Here is a 19,978-nt window from a genome sequence, read left to right as displayed (position 1 = left end):
GGCAATACTGACGAAGTTGAGAAGAGGAGTCGTTCCTCTCTCAAAGACGAAACAGAAAAAGTGGCGCCCACTTACCACGTTTTGGAGGAAACACCCGGTTCAAGAGTAATTCATGATCGGTCGATTCAATGCAAAACCACCTGCTTAATTAATTGAACCGCCGCCCTCTATCCACAGATGGCGGTTATGCTAAAATCGCCAGCATATATGGGTCTATGCCGGTGATTTTTATAACCGCTTGTTTAACACCGTCGGCTTAGCCAATATTTCTTGTAGTGGCGCTACTATTGTGGTTTTGGCCTTTGGGGAACAATGCAGACGACTAGCGTAGTAGGCGGTGGTGATATAGACTTCAGCAAAGAAAAACGAAGGGTGACAAAATTAAAAATAAATGAGACACCGAACTATGTTAAATGATACAGGATGATTAGCAACTCTTCGGAAATTTATGTATATGTTATGTTTGAAATTGTTGTAGGACGTTTCTTGGAGCAACAATAAATTTTTCTATTTGGTACCATTGTTCCAGGAAACGTTTTCAGCACCGGTACCTATAATTCAGAAAATGATAATGACATCAAACAGTTGCTAAATAGGCATCTAAGTTCCATTTTAGGGGATTTCTACAACATAAAACAAAATCGTGTTGATTTTAGAAACATGTTTTTATATGTTGTAAGTGTTGTCCCCCAGACCAACGAGATCTGAATTTCAAAACATGCACTGCCTATAACCAACTACAAACAAGCAGTCCGCCCCTGAAATTCCTGGGCCTGATGCGAGCCCAATTATTGGGGTTGGATAAGGCCTAAACCAGGCTTGTGTTGGCTGCAAACCCAGCCCTAAATTTTTGGACCTGATGTGTGATACGCTCAAGTTATCTAACAAGAGGGAGAAGGATCTAGAATAAGGAGAAGAGAGAGTTTGTTTGTAGAAAAGCCAATGCCAACTCCATTCATTCAGACTATATTTATAGCCTTATGGTGCTACAAACTGGGAGTAGAAATAGGAACTACTGCCCCTTAATCTTAGGAGCTTATCAACAAAAAAACAGAATGCACTTATCTAAGAAATATAATGCACTTATCTAGGAACAGAAATTGAAGACTTATCTAATGCACTTATCTAGGAAACAGAATGCACTTATCTAGGAGCAGAATTGAAGGCTTATCTATTCTAACAGAATTAAAACTGAATGGATAAGGCTTATCTCAACTAAGAGCTAACATGACCGGGTCTTCTACTGCTATCCACTTTGACCGGGTCTTCGGCTGCTGCATGCATGCACATATCAATGTGAACCGGGCTTGTTTAAGATTCTGGGTCAGGCTATAAATGACCATCCTACGTGGGTTGGGTGGGCTTTCATTTAGATAATAATTTATGATTTTGTTTACACAAGTATGACTGTGTGAACCCTCAAATACATTAAATAAATATACTTTTTGCAGTATATAGAACAATACAAATATGTAATATCAACATAATACCATAAATACAGTACCCAGTATCCATCATCCATGTTTCAGCGTGAAGAAAAGTGTAAATACAAAATGTACACATGTGCATGAGTTTTCCAATTATACGAATGAAATGGGGGCGGGAGATCACATAGTCGTGGCAAATGTTTGATTTAAACTTTAAAATACTAGCGTATTTATTTCATTGAGGCTTGCGGTTGCATGCAACCACTGCCACAGGAAATCTATTCTGTGAAATGGGAATTTTGACAAATGTGTGGATTTGGCATCTGGATCAGTAGTTTTAAATCACTGGTTTCAGCCGTTTAGAGTTTTCAAGCTGCAATGCGTTTACTGGTTATTGGTTAAAGAACACAACTCATGGGTTAAAACGCCATTTTATTTGTGGTGCAGTAATTAAGGAAAGAAATTAGTAGCAAAAAAAAAATTAAGGAAAAGAAATGCTGCAATCGCATTGGTAAGCTTAGACGTTGAAAATGAATTCACTTATTCTGCGATTGCTCGGTCATTCGTTGTAAATTCCTGTTACGGAAGCTGTGGAGTGCAGTTGGCTGTATATAAACCTCATATGTCATGTAGGCATAGAGAAAGGGATTATGCGTCTGTTTTATTTATTGGATGTTTCGTGTTAGGTGTTAAACAAAATGTCGCCATATCATTGCTAAGTCAGTATTTTTTTATTATGTTCATCCGTATGCATTGATATTAATATAAGTAGATTTTGATTTATGTGAGCACTGACCAATGGAAAAACATTAACATTTTAATGTTTCTTCTAATGATAGAATATTTATTCACTGTTTGGCTGATGTAGTGTCTAATGGCATCTAATTGTCAATAAATGATTTAAGTACTTTTCTCGATTTTGAAGATAAATCATATACAAATGTTTATTTAATAAATGAAAGCTACACTAAACACATTATAAGAGCAAGTGATAAAGGAAGCTGGCAGTTCAGATTTCATGTGTGACATTTACTTGGAGCAGATCCATCAGATTAAGTTTTATAAAAAAAAAAAAAAAAACAAAAAGATTCAGAAGATGAAATTCTAAAAAAATCTTGAAGATTCTGCACCCTTCCTCACATTCATACAGTTTTTTTTTTTAAATAAAATAAAATTTATTGATAATTTGAAAGTACATGAAGTCCAGAAAAGACGTATATTATATTTACATCAAACTTAGTAGAGTAGTAAGCAAAAAGATGAGCTACAGTATTCTGATCTCTAGGGATATGTTTTGCTTGAAAGCCCTGTAATTTTGTGATATTGAGCACTATAGTTCCAATATGCATTTGAGTTATCCAGTTGCCAATGATGTTTCTTTCTTGAATGGATATGTGTTTATATCCTTAACAACTGCCTTGAATTCAGTATCTTGGCATCCTTGAGCTGCAATGACGTTTCCTTATGCAAATAATAAGTGATTATCGCGAGTGGCAACGACAAAAGCTGCACTTTAACGATTTGAGATTGGATTAAAAGAACCATCAGTATAAATTTTGATATGCTCGAAACTATGGGAACCAATTCTCGCTGCATGTTTCTTGGTCCCTTGGAATCCCCTATCTCAAGAAGGAAAGATGGCATTTTTTGGAATAAATCCTAGATCTGATGAAGAAGCCCCACCTTGACGTCCTATTCCGAGAAGAAAAAAATGGTAATAAGATGCACATAGAACAAACATGAAAACTGATCAAAGACATAAGCAGAAACAGATGTTAGATTTGTTGTGGCATAAAAGTCACAACTGGACATCTGTCCCAAAATTTATGCTTTGCCCATTTTTATCCAAAACATTAAGGCTATGTTTGATTTAAAGGAAAAGGTAGGAAAAAACAGGAAAACCTATACAAATCTTAAAACCAAACATAACTTAAGGCTCAGTTTGAAAAGAGTACAAATGCAAATATGTAGAATACAAGACCTTATATTTTGTATTTATTTGCACAGTACATATTTACTCCTTTCAAACTTAGCCTAAAGAAATTTTGCGGCAACCAAACTTTGGCTTCATCTGATCGTAACCCTTCATACGGTATGACAGCTTGCAAACTTAAGGCTTAGTATTGTACATATTTATATTCCTCCTTTTTTTTTTAATTGAACTTAAAATAACAGTTTTGGGCCGATGGCCCATTCTTTCGAAGGAAAACATCATTTCGAAGGAAAACACGTGGAGGGCGGCTGACAAATAATACGCACACTATGCCACTCAAGCCCAATGAGACAGCACATTCCAATTCCAAAGGTGTACATTGACAGCTTCCATTTATATCTCTTCAATTGCTGAACCCCTCCCACGATACGATAAATAATACCTGTAACTTAGGAAAACGAAATATATAGTCTATCTACTCTTACGTCGGCTGATGAAAAAGAAAAATCAACTCCTGTATTAATTAACATGAACAAGAAAGGAAGAATTTTATGGGTCATGCACTCATACTTGAGTCTTGACCTCTACACATCCTGTGTTCCTTCCTATACCATTTCCCGCCCATGGTAAACCAGGATTTAGTGGTATTACAAGGATTCCATTATGCATCCATCTAGCAGCAACTCTCTATTTAGGGTGTGACTTTAGTGGGCCCTACTCGCACGTGGCTCCCTCAAAACTTGAGATTTTTCATGGATTGGGTTGGGATTATTGGGCTATGTGGGTTGTAAAGCCTGAAGGAAACTTAGTCGTGTTGGGCTGTAAGTGTTGTAGAACAGCCAAAACGTTCAGCTAATCAGAATTCTTTTTTAATACATTAATTATATTTATTTGAAGAGTACTCCATTTTCCGTTTGGGAGAGTTTTGGAGCAAAAATTTTCCCATGCGTTGCGAGTCTTGCGACCTTGACTTGGGCTGGATCACAGATTCACAGGTTATAGCTTTTCATGATAAAAAGCCACAAATCTGGCAAGAGCCATATTGGTTGGGTTTTAGTCAATGGAGACATACTAAAACCCAACCAATATGGCTATTGCCAGATTTGTGGCTTTTTATCATGAAAAGCTATGACCTGTGAATCTGTGATTCAGCCCCAGTCAAGGTCGCAAGACTTGCAACGCATGGGAAAATTTCAGCTACGCCTTTACCTGACGCACAAACCTTTCCAATTCATCCATTCGGTATCTTATTGAGATTTACACAGATCTAGAAAGATGGATAGATAGATAATGGAATGGTTAAAATGACTACAAGGATATAATGACCTTTAGGCCATGTTTGGAAGTGCTTATTTGGGCCATTAAGTATTTATTGGTATTTGGGGAATAAGTTCGAAATAAGTGTTTATTTTAAAAATAAGGATTTGTTTTTTAAGTCTAAATTTCCAACTGTTTTTAAGTGCTTATATAATAAATATTTATTTAATTTTTTTTCAAAAGTATCCCTATATGAAATTTAAAATACCACTTAAAAAATCATTCCTAGTTGAATTTTATAAAAATACTTTTATGAAAATATTTTTACAAAATTACTTTTAAAAAGTACATTTATGAAAGAACTTTTTACAAAAGCACTTTTATGAAAAAACTTTTTTACAAAAGTACTTTTATGAAATTACTTTTAAGAAAGTATTTTTATGAAAGCACTTTTAAGAAAATACTTTTGTAAAAGTGCTTTCATAAAAGCACCTATATAAAAGTGATTTCATAAAAATGTTTTTACAAAAGTAATTTAATAAAAGTGCTTTCAAATGGTATATTTTGAAATTTTGAAAAAAAAAATTGAAGGACAGAATAGTCAAATTTTGTTATTTAAGTGTTTATTAGAGAAAAAGACTACCAAACGCCCTACACAAAAAATAAGCACTTGAAAAAGTTGGGTGCCAAATGCAAATAAGTGCTTATTCGAATAAACAATTATTTTTAACTTAGCACTACGACCCAAACATGGCCTTGGTCTAGTTTTTTTTTTTTTTGTTAGAAAATATATTTAGGGTATCAAGGATTAAAAATATTTACATTTGAAAAGGCTAGCATGTGGTAACTTTGAGTTTTTTGAGACCTTTGGTAAGTTGAGTCATCACAAACGCAGTAATTTTTTGAGGGGTAATAGGATTTATCCATTTTCCTCATTTTGAAAATTTCATTTCACACCCTTAGGGCTTGAGCTACGTTTGGTTTGAAAGAAAAGGTTACAAGGTTTGTAAAGATTTTCTTACCTTTCCCTTCCTTTCCCTGCATTTTCATTTAAATCAAACATAACCTTCAATTAAATTATGAAGAGAGAGTTTTGGTAATTTAGGTTGCATTTGACATTATTTATTTTAAGGACTTGTCTCCTTTTTGTAGTTACAAGTTAAAACATAAAATATTCCTACAAATACTTAGTTTTTAACTGCAAAAAAAAAAAAAAAAGAGAGATAAGTCTTTAAAATAAAGAATACCAAATGCAGCCTTTGCATCTTATGTCATATCACAACCCCATAAGAAAGTGTCCTCCAAATCTCTATGCAAGAAAGAAGGATTATCAATCCTCTTGGCAAGTCAATCAAATGCTTTATTTGCCTCTCTAAAAGTATGAGCGTATGCAGGGGTGTCAATGAACCAATTTTAGATTGGACCTCATCCAAATCAAAATCAATTTAGATGAATTGGATGGACCAACAATACAGTCTATAATGATTTTTATTGGATTAGGTTGAAATAATCTAAATTAAAGCAAATTTGAACAAATAAGACGATCCACACATTAAATTGGACCGATCCAAAATATTCGTTAGATTGAATTGACACATTGGACTAGATCGGAATGGACCAAATCTAATGGGCCAATTGACACCCCTATACGCAATACGCAGCGTATGCCGTATGTCCTCCAACTCTCTATGCAAATCAAACACTGACAAACAGTCTCTTGTCATTGGTCCTTGATCCTAACATGCAAACTAGGCTATAATCAGCAGATGCATGCACCCCCAATTGATTCAGTTCAATGCAACCCCCATCAATTAGACGCCCCACACCCACGACTGCATAAATGCCCACCTGTAACCCACATGTCATGTTTCGTACCCCCATTACACTTGGCCCTACCTTCTTCCCCATTCCCAATCCATCATGTCATGACATTTGATTACATATCAATTAGCAGGTAAGAAAATACATGTTGCTTAAATATGAAAGAATTAAGAGAATTTATTTCAGTTTTTTTTTCTATCTTCGAGTAAATTTGAACTTTTGAAAACATTCATATAAAATAATACAATGGAACCTAATTAATGGTGGCAAGTCCTAATAATGCCATGCCAGTCAATATAGTTAACGGAAATTTAAGAAATTTCCCCTAAAGATATCTTTAAAGCAAAAAAAAAGGAAAGAAAAATTTTTAGATTGAATAACTTCGGCACGTGGAAAGTTGATGATCTGGTAAACACCAATGTGTAAATAACAGAGAAGGGGGGGGGGGGGGGGGGGGGGGGGTTTACACATGCTGCCACACGCCACATGCCAGTCAGTGTTTTAGGCTTAGAATGAGACGTACATGGACGCTTGCGAGTCCATATTCGATTGGAGACAAGGTAGCGGCCAACACAAATCTTAAGTCTTGTCTGAGCTGGCATCAGTCAAGGTCGCTCCTCGTGCGCTTTTGGCCTTTTGGGGCCTGGCAGCACTTCTATGTTTACCTTTAAGATATCTCGTATCCGGTTGTCGTCCTTAATCAACCCAGTGTTTGGCGCTTTGCTTGCCGCAAAAGTCTCTCAACCAACCCGAGCACAGCAGCCGCCCGCTGCTGCTTCTCCTTCCCCAACCCTTTCTCTTTTCTTCCTTACGAGTACGACCACCGTTTTCTCATTCTGTGCCTTCCCCAATCAATACCACCCGCGAGATGAGTGGTTCAGAGTAAAGGAGGGGACTAGTCAGTAGTTTAATTCCTGGGGTCACCGCTCTGGCACTCACAAATTCTAGCCACACAGCCCAACTAGAATGTCTTTTTCTTTTATTCTGTGGGCCAAGGTTATTATGTCCATAACGCTTTTTTGCCACGTTGAGACCCAACCACGGGACTCGGATTTCGGACCAGTCAACAAAGCTCCGACCCTTCAAAAGTGCAAGCTAAGCTCCGACTACATAGCAACCTATTTTAGAGGAACTTACGCAGTATGTCCAGTGTCCTATTATGAGATCAGGCCAATGACTTTTAAATCTTTTAGTCCAAGACCGTTGGATTGGTGGGATCATCCTGAAGAATCTACAGCCAGGATCGAATCTCATGTGGACGGTGACGCCACCCTCCCATGGGCCATGTCTCGTGACACTCGTCCTGTATCGTATACCACACTGTTCTCATACTCGGATCGGATCTGAACCGTCAACTGTTTGGATATGGGACAAGTAGGGAAAATGGTTCTTGGGATATCCGGTTCTTTCAAATATTATACCTATGTCAATAGGCACTGTAAAGTTGTAACATAGAGATACATTATACAATACATATACTGTTTCAAGCTTACCCTCAAGTAATTCTCGTGTAAAATAAATTTGGATCGGGCAGTTGGACCGACCCACCCGATTGTCTGGACTCCAGAAAATACTGTCGGGTGCTAGAGAGATCCTAGGATTCTTCACTTCGAACTACCATCATAATATTTGAACCTTTTTCCTCCTCTAAAGCGACATGGAAAAGAGACAGACTTTTTACCACGTGGCAGAAGGGCATTGAGAAGATATAAACATGCTGCCGCGTGGCAGTTATCATCACAAAACCAGCTACGTAAAGGCAACTTTTTTTTATCAGCGGTGTAAAGGTCAAATGGATTAAAGCTCATGTTATCAGCGCCAGCGGTATCAGCGGTATAAAGCTCATGTTATCCTGCCAAATGTAGAAACACAGAGTGTCAGAACAAGATTTCGTCGTTGGGAATAATTACATTACCTGCCTCATTTAAGTGGAATTATAGCCTTGTTAGGACAAAAGAATGTCAAAACAAAACAAAATGAAAGAAAATAGCCCCTTCTGACAAGTTTACCCCTTGCATTTATCCAATATGCACATCGATCCATTTTTTCTCGCATATTTCTTCCATTGTTAGACTTGGATCGTTTCAAAATGTATCTTATCCATCATCTAGAAAGAGATGCTGCGACGATTGCTACCTCCAAATTAAAACTAGGAAAGTAGGAAGTTTTCAAGGTTTTTAAACAGGTTTAGAATTGAGCATAATTGTTGTTGAATAGTTCAAACTGCAAAATTCATATGGGTGGTACCGATACCACCCATATGAAATATGCATGATAACCACTTCCAGCTTTTCTATTACTCTTATTGAAATGGTGCCTTAGGCTACATTTGGAAGGAGTGCAAAACCTTTTATTTTATCTTATATTGTATGTATTTATATTGTGCATATTTATATTTTGTATTTGTAGTTTGTACTTCTTTCAAATTGAGCCTTAATCAAAATTTAGCCCCAATATATGCATATTTGTGCTTGTATACGTCGAACTACACCGGTTCATGGCCAGGTAATCCGATAGGCCAATTCGTTCTAAGTCGGGCTTGGACATGTTGGGCCTATGGGCTCATGCTCGAGCCTAAAATACTAGGCCCGATTTTTCTTCATGCTAGGTTTGGGCTTTCTTAAAAAAGCCCGACCTAGACTTAATAATATATATTATATAATAAAAAATATTATATATATATATATAATATTTTTTCTTTTGCTTCACTTCTCTTTTTAAAAGTAATAATGAAATATTTTATTATTTTTGGGTTTTGAGGGCTTTTAATATAAGAAAAACACTTTTTAATTGAATATAAAAAAAAAAATTGTTTTCAAATTTCTGGCCAGGCTCAAGCTTGGGCCTAGGCTTTGGGATTTATATAAAGGTCATACTCAAGTTCAAGATGTAGGCCTAATGGTTGGGCGACTCAGGCCAGACTCGGGATCAAGCCTGAATATATTCTATTGATACATAGACAAAACATGGCCCATGAACAGGTCTACATCAAACTTTGACCAAAGGGGTTAAATTTATTTTCATTTGAAGCTATGAGTACATACAATTAGTCATAAAATAATCGTTTACAATAAGATCATATAAAAAATTTTGCTTCAGAAGCCAAAGTATAGATGCCTTGAATTGAGCAAACAAATTTCGCAACGCTATATATGGGCCACTCGGTTGAAGATTCTTCCTATATGACGAAAGCTATACATAGCAAAGGATGAATTTTAAAGGTCAAAATGGTCTTTTCGTTAATACAGTTAAATATAACGTCACCTTATTCTGACAAGGGAGGTTTAAGTCTTGTGAAAAATGAGAGAGGAGGCATTAGTATTTAGGTTAAACCTGTTCATTGAAGGTGTAGTAGATAGCTTATCTGAAGAAACCAAAAAGAGCTAAATATATTATCGCAAAAGGTGTAGTAGATAGCTTATCTGAAGGCCAGGAGGTGGAATGGTGCGTCAAACATCTACAGGAAGAGATAAATGAGCTGAAGTTGTTTTTTGAATCAATTGCCTTCGTTTATATTCCTAGAGAGCAGAATTCTTATACTCATAAATTAATTAGCTTATGATGCTTGTAAATATAATATAGTAATGGACCAGTACGTAAATGCAAACTCTTCTTGTAATCCTCCTGATGCTTAATGAAGTTTTTTTGTTATTTGGCAAAAAAAAAAAAACTCAAGTGTTTGAGAGAGGGTCTCTGCAGGAATAAAAAGTCAGCAAAGTTTTAAAGAGAAAATCAGAAAAATGGAAGTGTCTTTCAGATAATACTCCATCGGCCCTTCTGAAGTTAGATAGATCACTATACTCATGAAAAATTTTATTCTTTAATTATTTATTGACTAAAAGACAAAACAATAAATCTTTCAGTTTAGCAATTTCAGTTATTATCAAATGGCCCCTAAACGACCATGAAATTTTTTGTTTGAGCATGACACGGATCATTGGATCAACTACCTTTTCGCAGTTTTAGTGCTTTTTTTATCAAATTAGTAATTCTATTACCTAATAATAAAACCAGTTTGACGTCAAATCTAAGTCTGGCAACATTGATCCAAACTTCCAAATTCAATAAATAGCAACACTGAAAACTGTTCATTCAGCCTGAATTTTAGGTGTCCTTCTATAACATGAATTGATTTTTTTGTTGCTGGTTCCAAAAATAAATCAAAACCATTTGATTTGAAAATAGACTGTTTCTTAAAACAAAAATGCAAAAAAAACATATTCTTGAATCTGGTTTTAAAAACATGTTTTTATTTGACTATTTAATATCATATTCCATAATAATTTTTAACTAGAAATTTACTTTTTTTGTTTCCAAAAACATATATTGTTTTTTGAAACAAAACCAACTTGTTTTCCACTTTGAAAATAAAAACAGAGCTCAAGAACATATTTTTGTTTTTTTTTTCTGATGTCACAATTCCACAAATAAATTAAAACAAAAAAAAAAACATCCATATTATAAAATGCCCCCTGGATCACAATTCACAAATTAAGACAACAAAGGGTCAAAATCATCAATTTCAGACATCTAATATGTAAACATATACATTAAGGGGGTCCTCAACAACATGATGGTTTTGTTTTTAAAAACAAAACAAAAAAACAAAAAAAAAAACAATTGTGGGAGTTGTTTTTTGCTTTCAAAAACAAAACCAACCAATGCTGTCTAACACCTCCTATATAAATTATTAACACCTGAAATTCAGTTTAATGGATGACCCTAACCATCACAAATAAGTAATAATGCACATTTACTAAAGAGCTCTAATTAATTAAAGGCTTTTGATTTAGCTTACCTTGTATACCTTCATTTCCCTCCCTATCTTTTTCCTTCAAACCAAATACAGGCTACACAGCCTTAATTAATTAATAGGAATGCTCATCTTGAATGCCTTATTCTGAATTGCTACAGGAATTTTTCTTGGCTCATTTATGCTTTGATTTAGTTGATATGTAGTCCACAGTACACAACCCAGGAATTTTTCGTCCACGTTGCAAGTTTAAAAGCCCTTATGACACACTGACACCCACCTATTATTATTATTATTATTGCTGGCCTATTCGTGGAGGAGCAAATTCAAACCCACCCTATAAGGCTATAACCCTTTCCACATATCTAAAGTAACGCCATAATTTTAAACAATTACTTATTAATTGAATCACTTTTGGGCAGATTCTAGGTCCCTATCTCCTCGGCTAGTTTGACTATATTGTATATGTTTCGGGGGTGAGCTGTCCAATGCTTAAATCAGCAATGGATCAGCAAGGAAAGCAAGAAATCAAGAGAGGGCTGTATTTTGTATAACTTACCTTTTCTAAGGATTTCATACCTATATCTTAATGGAGTGGTTCCGTGCTCACCAAACTCCTAGTAGGAAGATGGTCGTCAGGGCCGATCCAAGGTTCTCGATAGCTTGTCTTTGTTTGGCCATGCTTCACGTGTGGTTCGAATTTGACAACTGGGCTGGTTCGATCACCGGGGAATTAGGACATGTGGCGGCATGGGATTGGGTTGCACATATAGACCTCATCAATATAATTTATGGAAAAGCTTCTGAGTTTATTTGAGATGACTTCAGCATTGATTGAGCCATTTTGGAAAAGCTATCAAAAATAACTTCATTAGAAAGTTGATTTCACAACTCATATAAGCTTATTATATTATTAGCCTTTTAGGTCTAAGTAAGGTGGTGAAGTTACGTTCGTAGGTCTCCTTAACGACGACAAAGGAAGACTGAGTAATAGAGGTAGGTTTGAAAATTAGAGTAAATAGAACGATAAGGTAGCAGGATAGGATGATTGAATGAATGAATTCATTATGAGATGGGTTCTCATTTATAAGGAGGGATTCTGAGGTCCCAAAAGGAATGTGTTGAAAGAATTTGATTCCCATTAGGAAATGGAATATTAGATTTGTTTCGGTCATTAAGGAGCATTGTTAGGGTATCGCCACATGTCTTATAAGATTTCTTAAGGACTGACTTTCTTTTCGTCCGAGAATTCTCATAATCCACGTGTACTACTTCCTTTCGTGACCTACTTAACCAACGTGGCACTAGTAATGTTATCATTTAGTGGGCACATTTTCATTAAACCTATGTGGCGCTTCATCACGCGTGTAACTTAAAGTTGCACGTGCAATCGATATTTAAGTCCGGTTCACAGTGATATGCAGTTTTGTAATGGTCTTGGGTTCATCGCAAAGCTACGCACAACCAAATTTCATCGCAAAATTACATGCATTCGAGGTTTATTGTAGAATCACACACGTCCAAGGCTCACAATAGGCAAAGTTTTATCCCAGTTTGTATCAAGTACAAGTTTATCGCAGACATTAGATGAGTTATAAGCTCATCGCAAATGACTAATGAGTTATGAACTCATCGCGAGCGTCCACGTGGTATCAATTTGGTATCTCTTGTACTTTGATGGACTGAGCGAGCACTATGTACCTACACCAGGCTTTTGAACAGACATGGGTTCATGATTTTCCATGCAAGGCCAAACCTTGCAACACTAGAAGCCAAAACCCTCCCAATCAGGGAATCGATAAATATTAAGCTAATTTTTTTATGCAGAATTAATTTACCCCTTAGGCTTAATTGGGAATGAGTATTAATACAAATATGTACAATGCAAATACATACAAAATAATGCAAAAATACAAGGCTTTGTACTCTACATATTTGTATTTGTACTCTTTCCAAATTGAGCCTTAGGCTCTGTTTGGGAAGAGTGTAAATACTAATTTAGTGCATATACGCATTCTGCTTTAGTTTTGCTAGTATTTGGCAAGATTGCATTTGTGTCTTGATAATGACAATAAACACAAATTCCATGACATGTTTCTTCAAAATGATAGCAAAGTTTGCATCCCAAAAATGGATGTAAACTTTGCACTCAAACTTTGTACTCAGAGTTGAACAATGTTAAAAAGGTGTATTCCAATCTTGGGACTCGTGTTTGCACCTATCGCAACAACTAAACATTGTTTGGAAAGAAAATTTATTTATTAATGCAAAATTAAACCAACTTTGCATTTGCATGGACCATATTGCACTCTACATATATGTAATGGAGCCTTAGGCTTAATTTGGAAAGACTACAAATATAAATGTGCAAAACCTTATATTTTATATTATTTTGTATGTATTTATACTGTATAAATTTGTATGTATATTCCTTCCAACTTTTGAAGATTAAAAAAAAATACCATATCCAAGATTTTGCATTGAACATGTTTGTTTTTACACTCCTTCCAAATTGAGCTTTTTAATAACACATTGGGATCGATTTCCACCTTGGATTTTAATCTCTTTACAAATTAAATCCAATTTGGTTTGATTGGTTAATTACATGGAAAAATCATAGTTGCACATATATTTTGAAAAATAGTCTTCTTATACTAAAACTAGTTTTCAAATTGTCTCATGTTGGAAAATTACTAAACAAGTTTTGAATTCTTAAATAAGAACTTGTTTATACTTAGAATTATAAGAAGAGAGTATGGAGGCTTGCTATTGCGCAACGTGTGTGCACACATGTATGTTGCGCAATGAGGTGCACTTTTGGTGCGAAGTTGACCACCGATGTTTCAATCGTATGTGATCAAAAGGCACTATTCAAAATTAATAGTCATAAACTATTAAATACCTTTTAACAGTCACAAGGTTTGAAATTGTGGCCATTCAAAGGGCCTCTTCTAAACCAGCACCTTCCTCTTTTGCATGACTCTTTAGAAATTATATAAAAAAATGAATCAAGTTTTGAAAAATCCCTCGTCTCTCTAAGTTCAATCTGATACCATCTCACAAAAAGTTTCTTTGAAAACTCTTTAATTTTGTTAATTACAGATTCTTATCCAAGGCACTACTGTATTTTTAAAATGAATTCATCTATAACTCAATAACAAATTCAAAAGATAAATAACATTTTAAGGACAATATCTTTAAGCACACTTCAAGGTCTTTTCTCCAAATTTTCATGACCCCAATTCTCAACACCACCTTTCCTCGGGCATGGATCGGGGGATGGTCTACCCAAAGTTATGTAGCCCCACTAATCAAAAAAGTAAATCATACTACATAGATATAATACAATACAATACTCGGCTTGCTATTTACAAGCTAAAAGCAGCTTTTGTATTCAAGAATTGATCTGACTAGTGAATAGCAAACCCGTACCCCCTGAAAACTGAAATACCTCCCATAGACATAGCCATAGCCATTGGAAATTTCAATCCAATGGTCTCATCCATTTGTTCTTTTTTGTTAAGCAAACACCTTGTGAGGAGACGAAAGAGCCGTAAGTTATACGAAAACATCCAAGCCAATGCATCAATTAAATTCATCATCCGTGAACTCTGCGGCAAAATATTGGCAATCTATCTTTCCAAAATGCCAACCCGGTACTCATTTTTCAATAATATAAAATTATAAATAAATAAAATCAATAAAATTGAGTGTGTTTTTGCACATGATGCTTTGTAATGGATATTCGTGTGAATAATTTATGCATGCTTTTTGTAATTATAATGTTTATATGATGAATTTTTTATATCTTTAATCAAGTTTTTTCTTAAATAAATTCATAAAACTCAATAAAAAATTTGTTGTATTCATATATTCTTTTAAACTTGACTAATCCATTCAAAACCAAGCTACCATAATCCAAACTTGAAGTGTGTTGGCTTAAACTCAATTTGGGCCTAGAATAGACTACTTAACCCCAAATTTGCACTTTAGCGTTGGGCTTTCATTGGACTTGGGATCTACTCTTCACACCGGGTGCCTCACACTAATTTTACAGGCATATCTCACATGTATTGAGAATAACTTGTGAATACTAACGTATAAGTATGAAAAATGTTTTCAATACATGGTGGGATGTACCTATGAGATCAGTGTGAGGAATAGATCTGGTCTCCAAAGTTGATATTCAATCCAACCCGCCAGAATTGCACCCGTAATGGAAAAGCAATTCAACCGGTTAAATCAGTGGGTGAAGTGACAACATGTTTATGACATTGTTGCAGTAATTACTGTTGTTGTCTCCATACAGTAGAGACAATCAGGGCATATTATGACTTATGACAACGAAGATATCCTGGTATCGTAAAAAGAATGATATGCATATACTACTGCATTTGTGATCACCGATTTATGAGGAGTCGGGTGGATTTTGCAATATGATGTAACCGATTTATGAAGATATCCTGGTACCTCATCACCTCTACTCCTAAGTGGCCGATGATTCGGAGGCTGAAGTGGAGCTCCCTAGCGTAGTGCAACCTAGTAGTTCCTGAGCTGAAAGTGATTTGCTCATCTTTGTAGGCGGCGGGAGCTGAGAGACCTGCAAGAACTGAATCAGAGAGCCTGGGGGTGTTTACCCGACGAGGTCACTCCGATGTCTAAGTCAGTGCATAGTAGCGAACTGAGAATGATATTAGAGAATGAGAGAGCTAGAGAGCAGGGGTTACCACCTCATTCCTTGCCTCCTTTGCCCCTGGGGGGTGAGGTCTTTATATACTGGAGTCCTCGTGGGTTTGGTGGAACAGTTCCTGGATTCCCACTGTGATGGGACCTGCTTTCGTGTTAGGTGGGCATAAAGCCACCAACCAGTAAGGTTGCCCAGTTCCGCCTAAATCGGGGAGTGGGTGAGCTAATATAGCCGTTACAAGTCACAATCCCATAAAATGCGAGGTACGATGGGGAGCTCCTCGGGGTTGTCATACGGTGGTCGGTCTGACTAGGAGGTGAGTTGTCCATAATTGGCGAGCTGCCTGTGCAGTGTCGAGTTGTCTAAGTTGCCAGGCTACATGATGGTGAGCTGCCTGTAGCGGGTTGCCTGTAAGTGTTGCATGGTGGCGAGCTGCTTATAAGGTGCCAAGCTGCACGATGATGAGCTGTCTGTGGCAAGCTGCTTGTAAGTGACAGGCCATCTGTAAGTTCCAAGCGTCATAATGTCATTGGAGGGCCAAATCCGCCCTCATAATTTTCCCCCCACTCCCGAACTGAAAGTAACTCAGCGAAGGGAGTAGATTTCTCCTTTTGGCCCGTAATTCGACGAGCTCATAAGCATTGATTCAATTTCTTAGGCTCTGGGAGTTGCTTGGAAGCAAGTTGCTCGTAAGGTGCCGAGGTCTCTACAAGTTCGGTCCTTTAGCCCTTAGGCTCTAGGAGTGACTTATAATCCACTTTCCTTGACTCGTCGGCATGGGTCTTGTGCAGTATTGTAGCCCTTAGGCTTTCGGAGCGACTTATAGTCTACTCTTGAACTTTGCCCATGCCGAAGAGGTGACTGGGTCTTGAGCAGTATCATGGCTCTTAGGCATTGGGGAGCGACTCATAGTCCACTCCTGAACTTTGCCCATGTCGAAGAGGCAACTAGGTCTTATGCAGTATTGTAGCCCTTAGGCTTTGGGAGTGACTCATAGTCCACTCCTGAACTTTGTCCATGTCGAATAGGCAACTGGGTCTTGTGCAGTATTGTAGCCCTTAGGCTTTGGGAGCGACTCATAGTCCACTCCTGAACTTTACCCGTGCTGAAGAGGCAACTGGGTCTTGTGCAATATCGTGGCCCTTAGGCTTTGGGAGCGACTCATAGCCCACTCATAAACTTTGCCCATGCCGAAGAGGCGACTAGGTCTTATGTAGTGCGGAGGTCTCTGCCTATGAAGTGCCGATCTACCTAGGTGCTGAGCTGCCTGTGAGGTGCTGGGCTGACCAAGTGCCGAGCTGCCTGTAAGATGCTGGGCTGACCAATTGCCGAGCTGCTTGTGAGGTGCCGGGCTGACCAGGTGTAGGGCTGCCTATGAGGCATCGGGCTAACCAGGTGCCGAGCTGGATTGATGAGCTTCGTTGCTCTTTAGAGACCTGCAAGGAACTAAATGTCAGAGGACCCGAGGTAGTTAACCCGGTGAGGTCACTCCGATGGCTAAGTCAGTACTCTCATAGTGGACAGCGAGCTAAAAATCATAGTCTGAGAGCTTGAACTTGCTTACTTGCTTCTGGGGTTGGTGCCTTTATACAGGCATCGTTTGGCATGGGCTTCACGCACCATATATGAGATTTCTGTAAGGTTGTCTAAGTGGTTCGAGATTCCTAGAGGTAACCGCCATGCACGTTGACCACCCTCTAGATCGCTCGGCATGTGGGCCAACTTCCAAGGATCGTGGAAGAGTTTGGATATGCATTTCGAATTTGTTGGCAAGAACGTCTTGCAAGTCGCCAGGTCGGTGCATGTGCCAGGTCGCCAGGTCATGCTTATGCCAGGCCGCTAGGTCGCGCTAGAGCAAGACCGCAGAGTGGGCACCTTAGCACTAACTTTTGGTTAGTGCACTAGGAACTCAAGAAGCTATTAGGAACTTTAGGTTAGTGCACCAGAGCCAGGCCGCCAAGCCGCTGCATCAGCCTCGTGACGCCGGTCACCCACTCCTACAAGAAGCTAATAGGAACTCAACTTTCGGGGGCAGTAGCACTAACTTTAGGTCGCCAGCTCGCATGGGATCCTTGGAAGGCTCGACCAGCAAGGGCGCCCATGTAGTTTGTTGGTCGCCAACTCCCGTAGAAGCCACGGAGAGCTCGTCTTTGTAGAGGGGACCTTGCGAAGAGGACTGGTGATGTTTTATCTGAATTGAAAGTAAAGTTGGTAGAGCTGCTTAATCTGTTAGCTCCCTGCACAAACTTTGAGTTCATAAAAAATGGAAACTATAAAGCGAGAGCTTTAGTTTCTAAAAAGTGAGGGCTTAGCTTTCTGGAAGAAGAGGACTTAGCCTTTTAGAGGATGGAAACTTAGTTTTTTGTAGCGTTTCCCATAGACGACACCAATTGATGTTTAACCGTTTTTGGTCACGTATCATTTTTTGGCTAAGTACTTCATCACCTCGTCTGCTCCCAAGTGATCGATGACTCGGAGGCTGAAGTGGAGCTCCTTAGCGTAGTGCAACCCGATTGCTCCGGAGTTGAAAGTGATCTGCTCATCTTTGTAGGCGGGGGGAGCTGAGGGACCTGCAAGAACTGAATCAGAGAGCACAGGGATGTTTACCCGGTGAGGTCACTCCGATGGCTAAGTCAGCACTTAGTAGCGAACTGAGAATGATATTAGAGAATGAGAGAGCTAGAGAGCAGGGGTTACCACCTCATTCCTCGCCTCCTTTGCCCCTAGGGGGGTGAGGTCTTTATATACTGGACCCTCGCGGGTTTGGTGGAGTAGTTTTTGGATTCCCGCTGTGATGGGACATGCTTTCGTGTTAGGTGGGCATAAAGCTACCAACCGGTAAGGTTGCCCAATTCCGCCTAAATCGGGGAGTGGGTGAGCTAATATAGTCGTTACAAGTCACAATCCCGTAAAATGTGGGGTATGATGGTGAGCTCCTTGGGGCTGTCCTACGGTGGTCAGTTTGACTAGGAGGTGAGCTGTCCGTAAGTGGCAAGCTTCCTGGTGGTGAGCTGCCTAGTGGGAAGTTGCCTGTGGAGCCGAGTTGTCAAAGTTGTCAGGCTACATGATGGTGAACTGCCTGTGGCAGATTGCGTATAAGTGCTACATAGTGGCGAGTTACTTATAAATGCTAGACCATTTGTAAGTGGCAAACTACCTGTAAGTGACAAACTACCTGTAAGTGACAAACGTCATAATTTCATTGGAGGACCAAATCTGCCCTCATCACAATCCTTTATCAAACCGAATGGCATCTGACTTGAAAAAAGGGGGCTTTTTTTTTTAAACTGTCCATTGTTATCTTATATTCCCCGTCTAAATTTTCTATAATATAAATTATATAATTATGGTTTCAGATATGGACCCTCACTAGCAATGGCAAAGAACATGTAGGCTAGGGTACCCCAAAAGGAATGATTTGTATTATGACATTTTGGGAAGGTATCTACTCTATTACTCTCAACCGCCCGCAACTTATGGGCGTCTTCCACGTGTTAATATAATATTAAGATTCAGTTTGAAAAGAGTATAAATATAAAATGTAAAATGTAAAACCTTATGTTCTATATGTATTTATATTGTATATATTGTATATGTAAAATGCAAAATGTAAAATCTTTCCAAACTAAGCCTAAATGGTCCCAGTTGATACCTCGTGGCAAATGTTTGCCGCTGACCGCGTCTGTTGGTACCAGAAATCTGGGTTCCGAATCCCCCACTTACCCTTTTCCCTCAAACAATGGGAATGGGAAAGCCCCCCTTTTCAAGATTACCACCCCGGCCCGCCCAACCTGATTGTATTTTGATGGTTTTGATGTGACACCGAATCAAGTATGATTCAGACTCACACTACTACTGCATACTGTACAAACTGTTCATCCGTAGCTGGTTTTAACAACATATCAGGGGTAAGTGGTAACTTTATCAGAACATGCATTGTAATTTCTCTTTATGTTCTTTTTTATCTTAACCGGGTCAAATTCGGGTAGGAGGTTATAAATGAGAATGTCGTTTTGTACATAGAATCATAAATAGAAGGAAGAACAATTTGGGTCGGATCACTGCTGGCCGGATTTTCAACAGTGAAATCAGCAGGTTGA

This window comes from Nelumbo lutea, chromosome 5, assembly GCF_056320005.1.
Source record: "Nelumbo lutea isolate HS-2025 chromosome 5, American lotus-T2T, whole genome shotgun sequence".
NCBI classification, from domain to species: domain Eukaryota; kingdom Viridiplantae; phylum Streptophyta; class Magnoliopsida; order Proteales; family Nelumbonaceae; genus Nelumbo; species Nelumbo lutea.
This window is presented reverse-complemented; position numbering follows the sequence as displayed.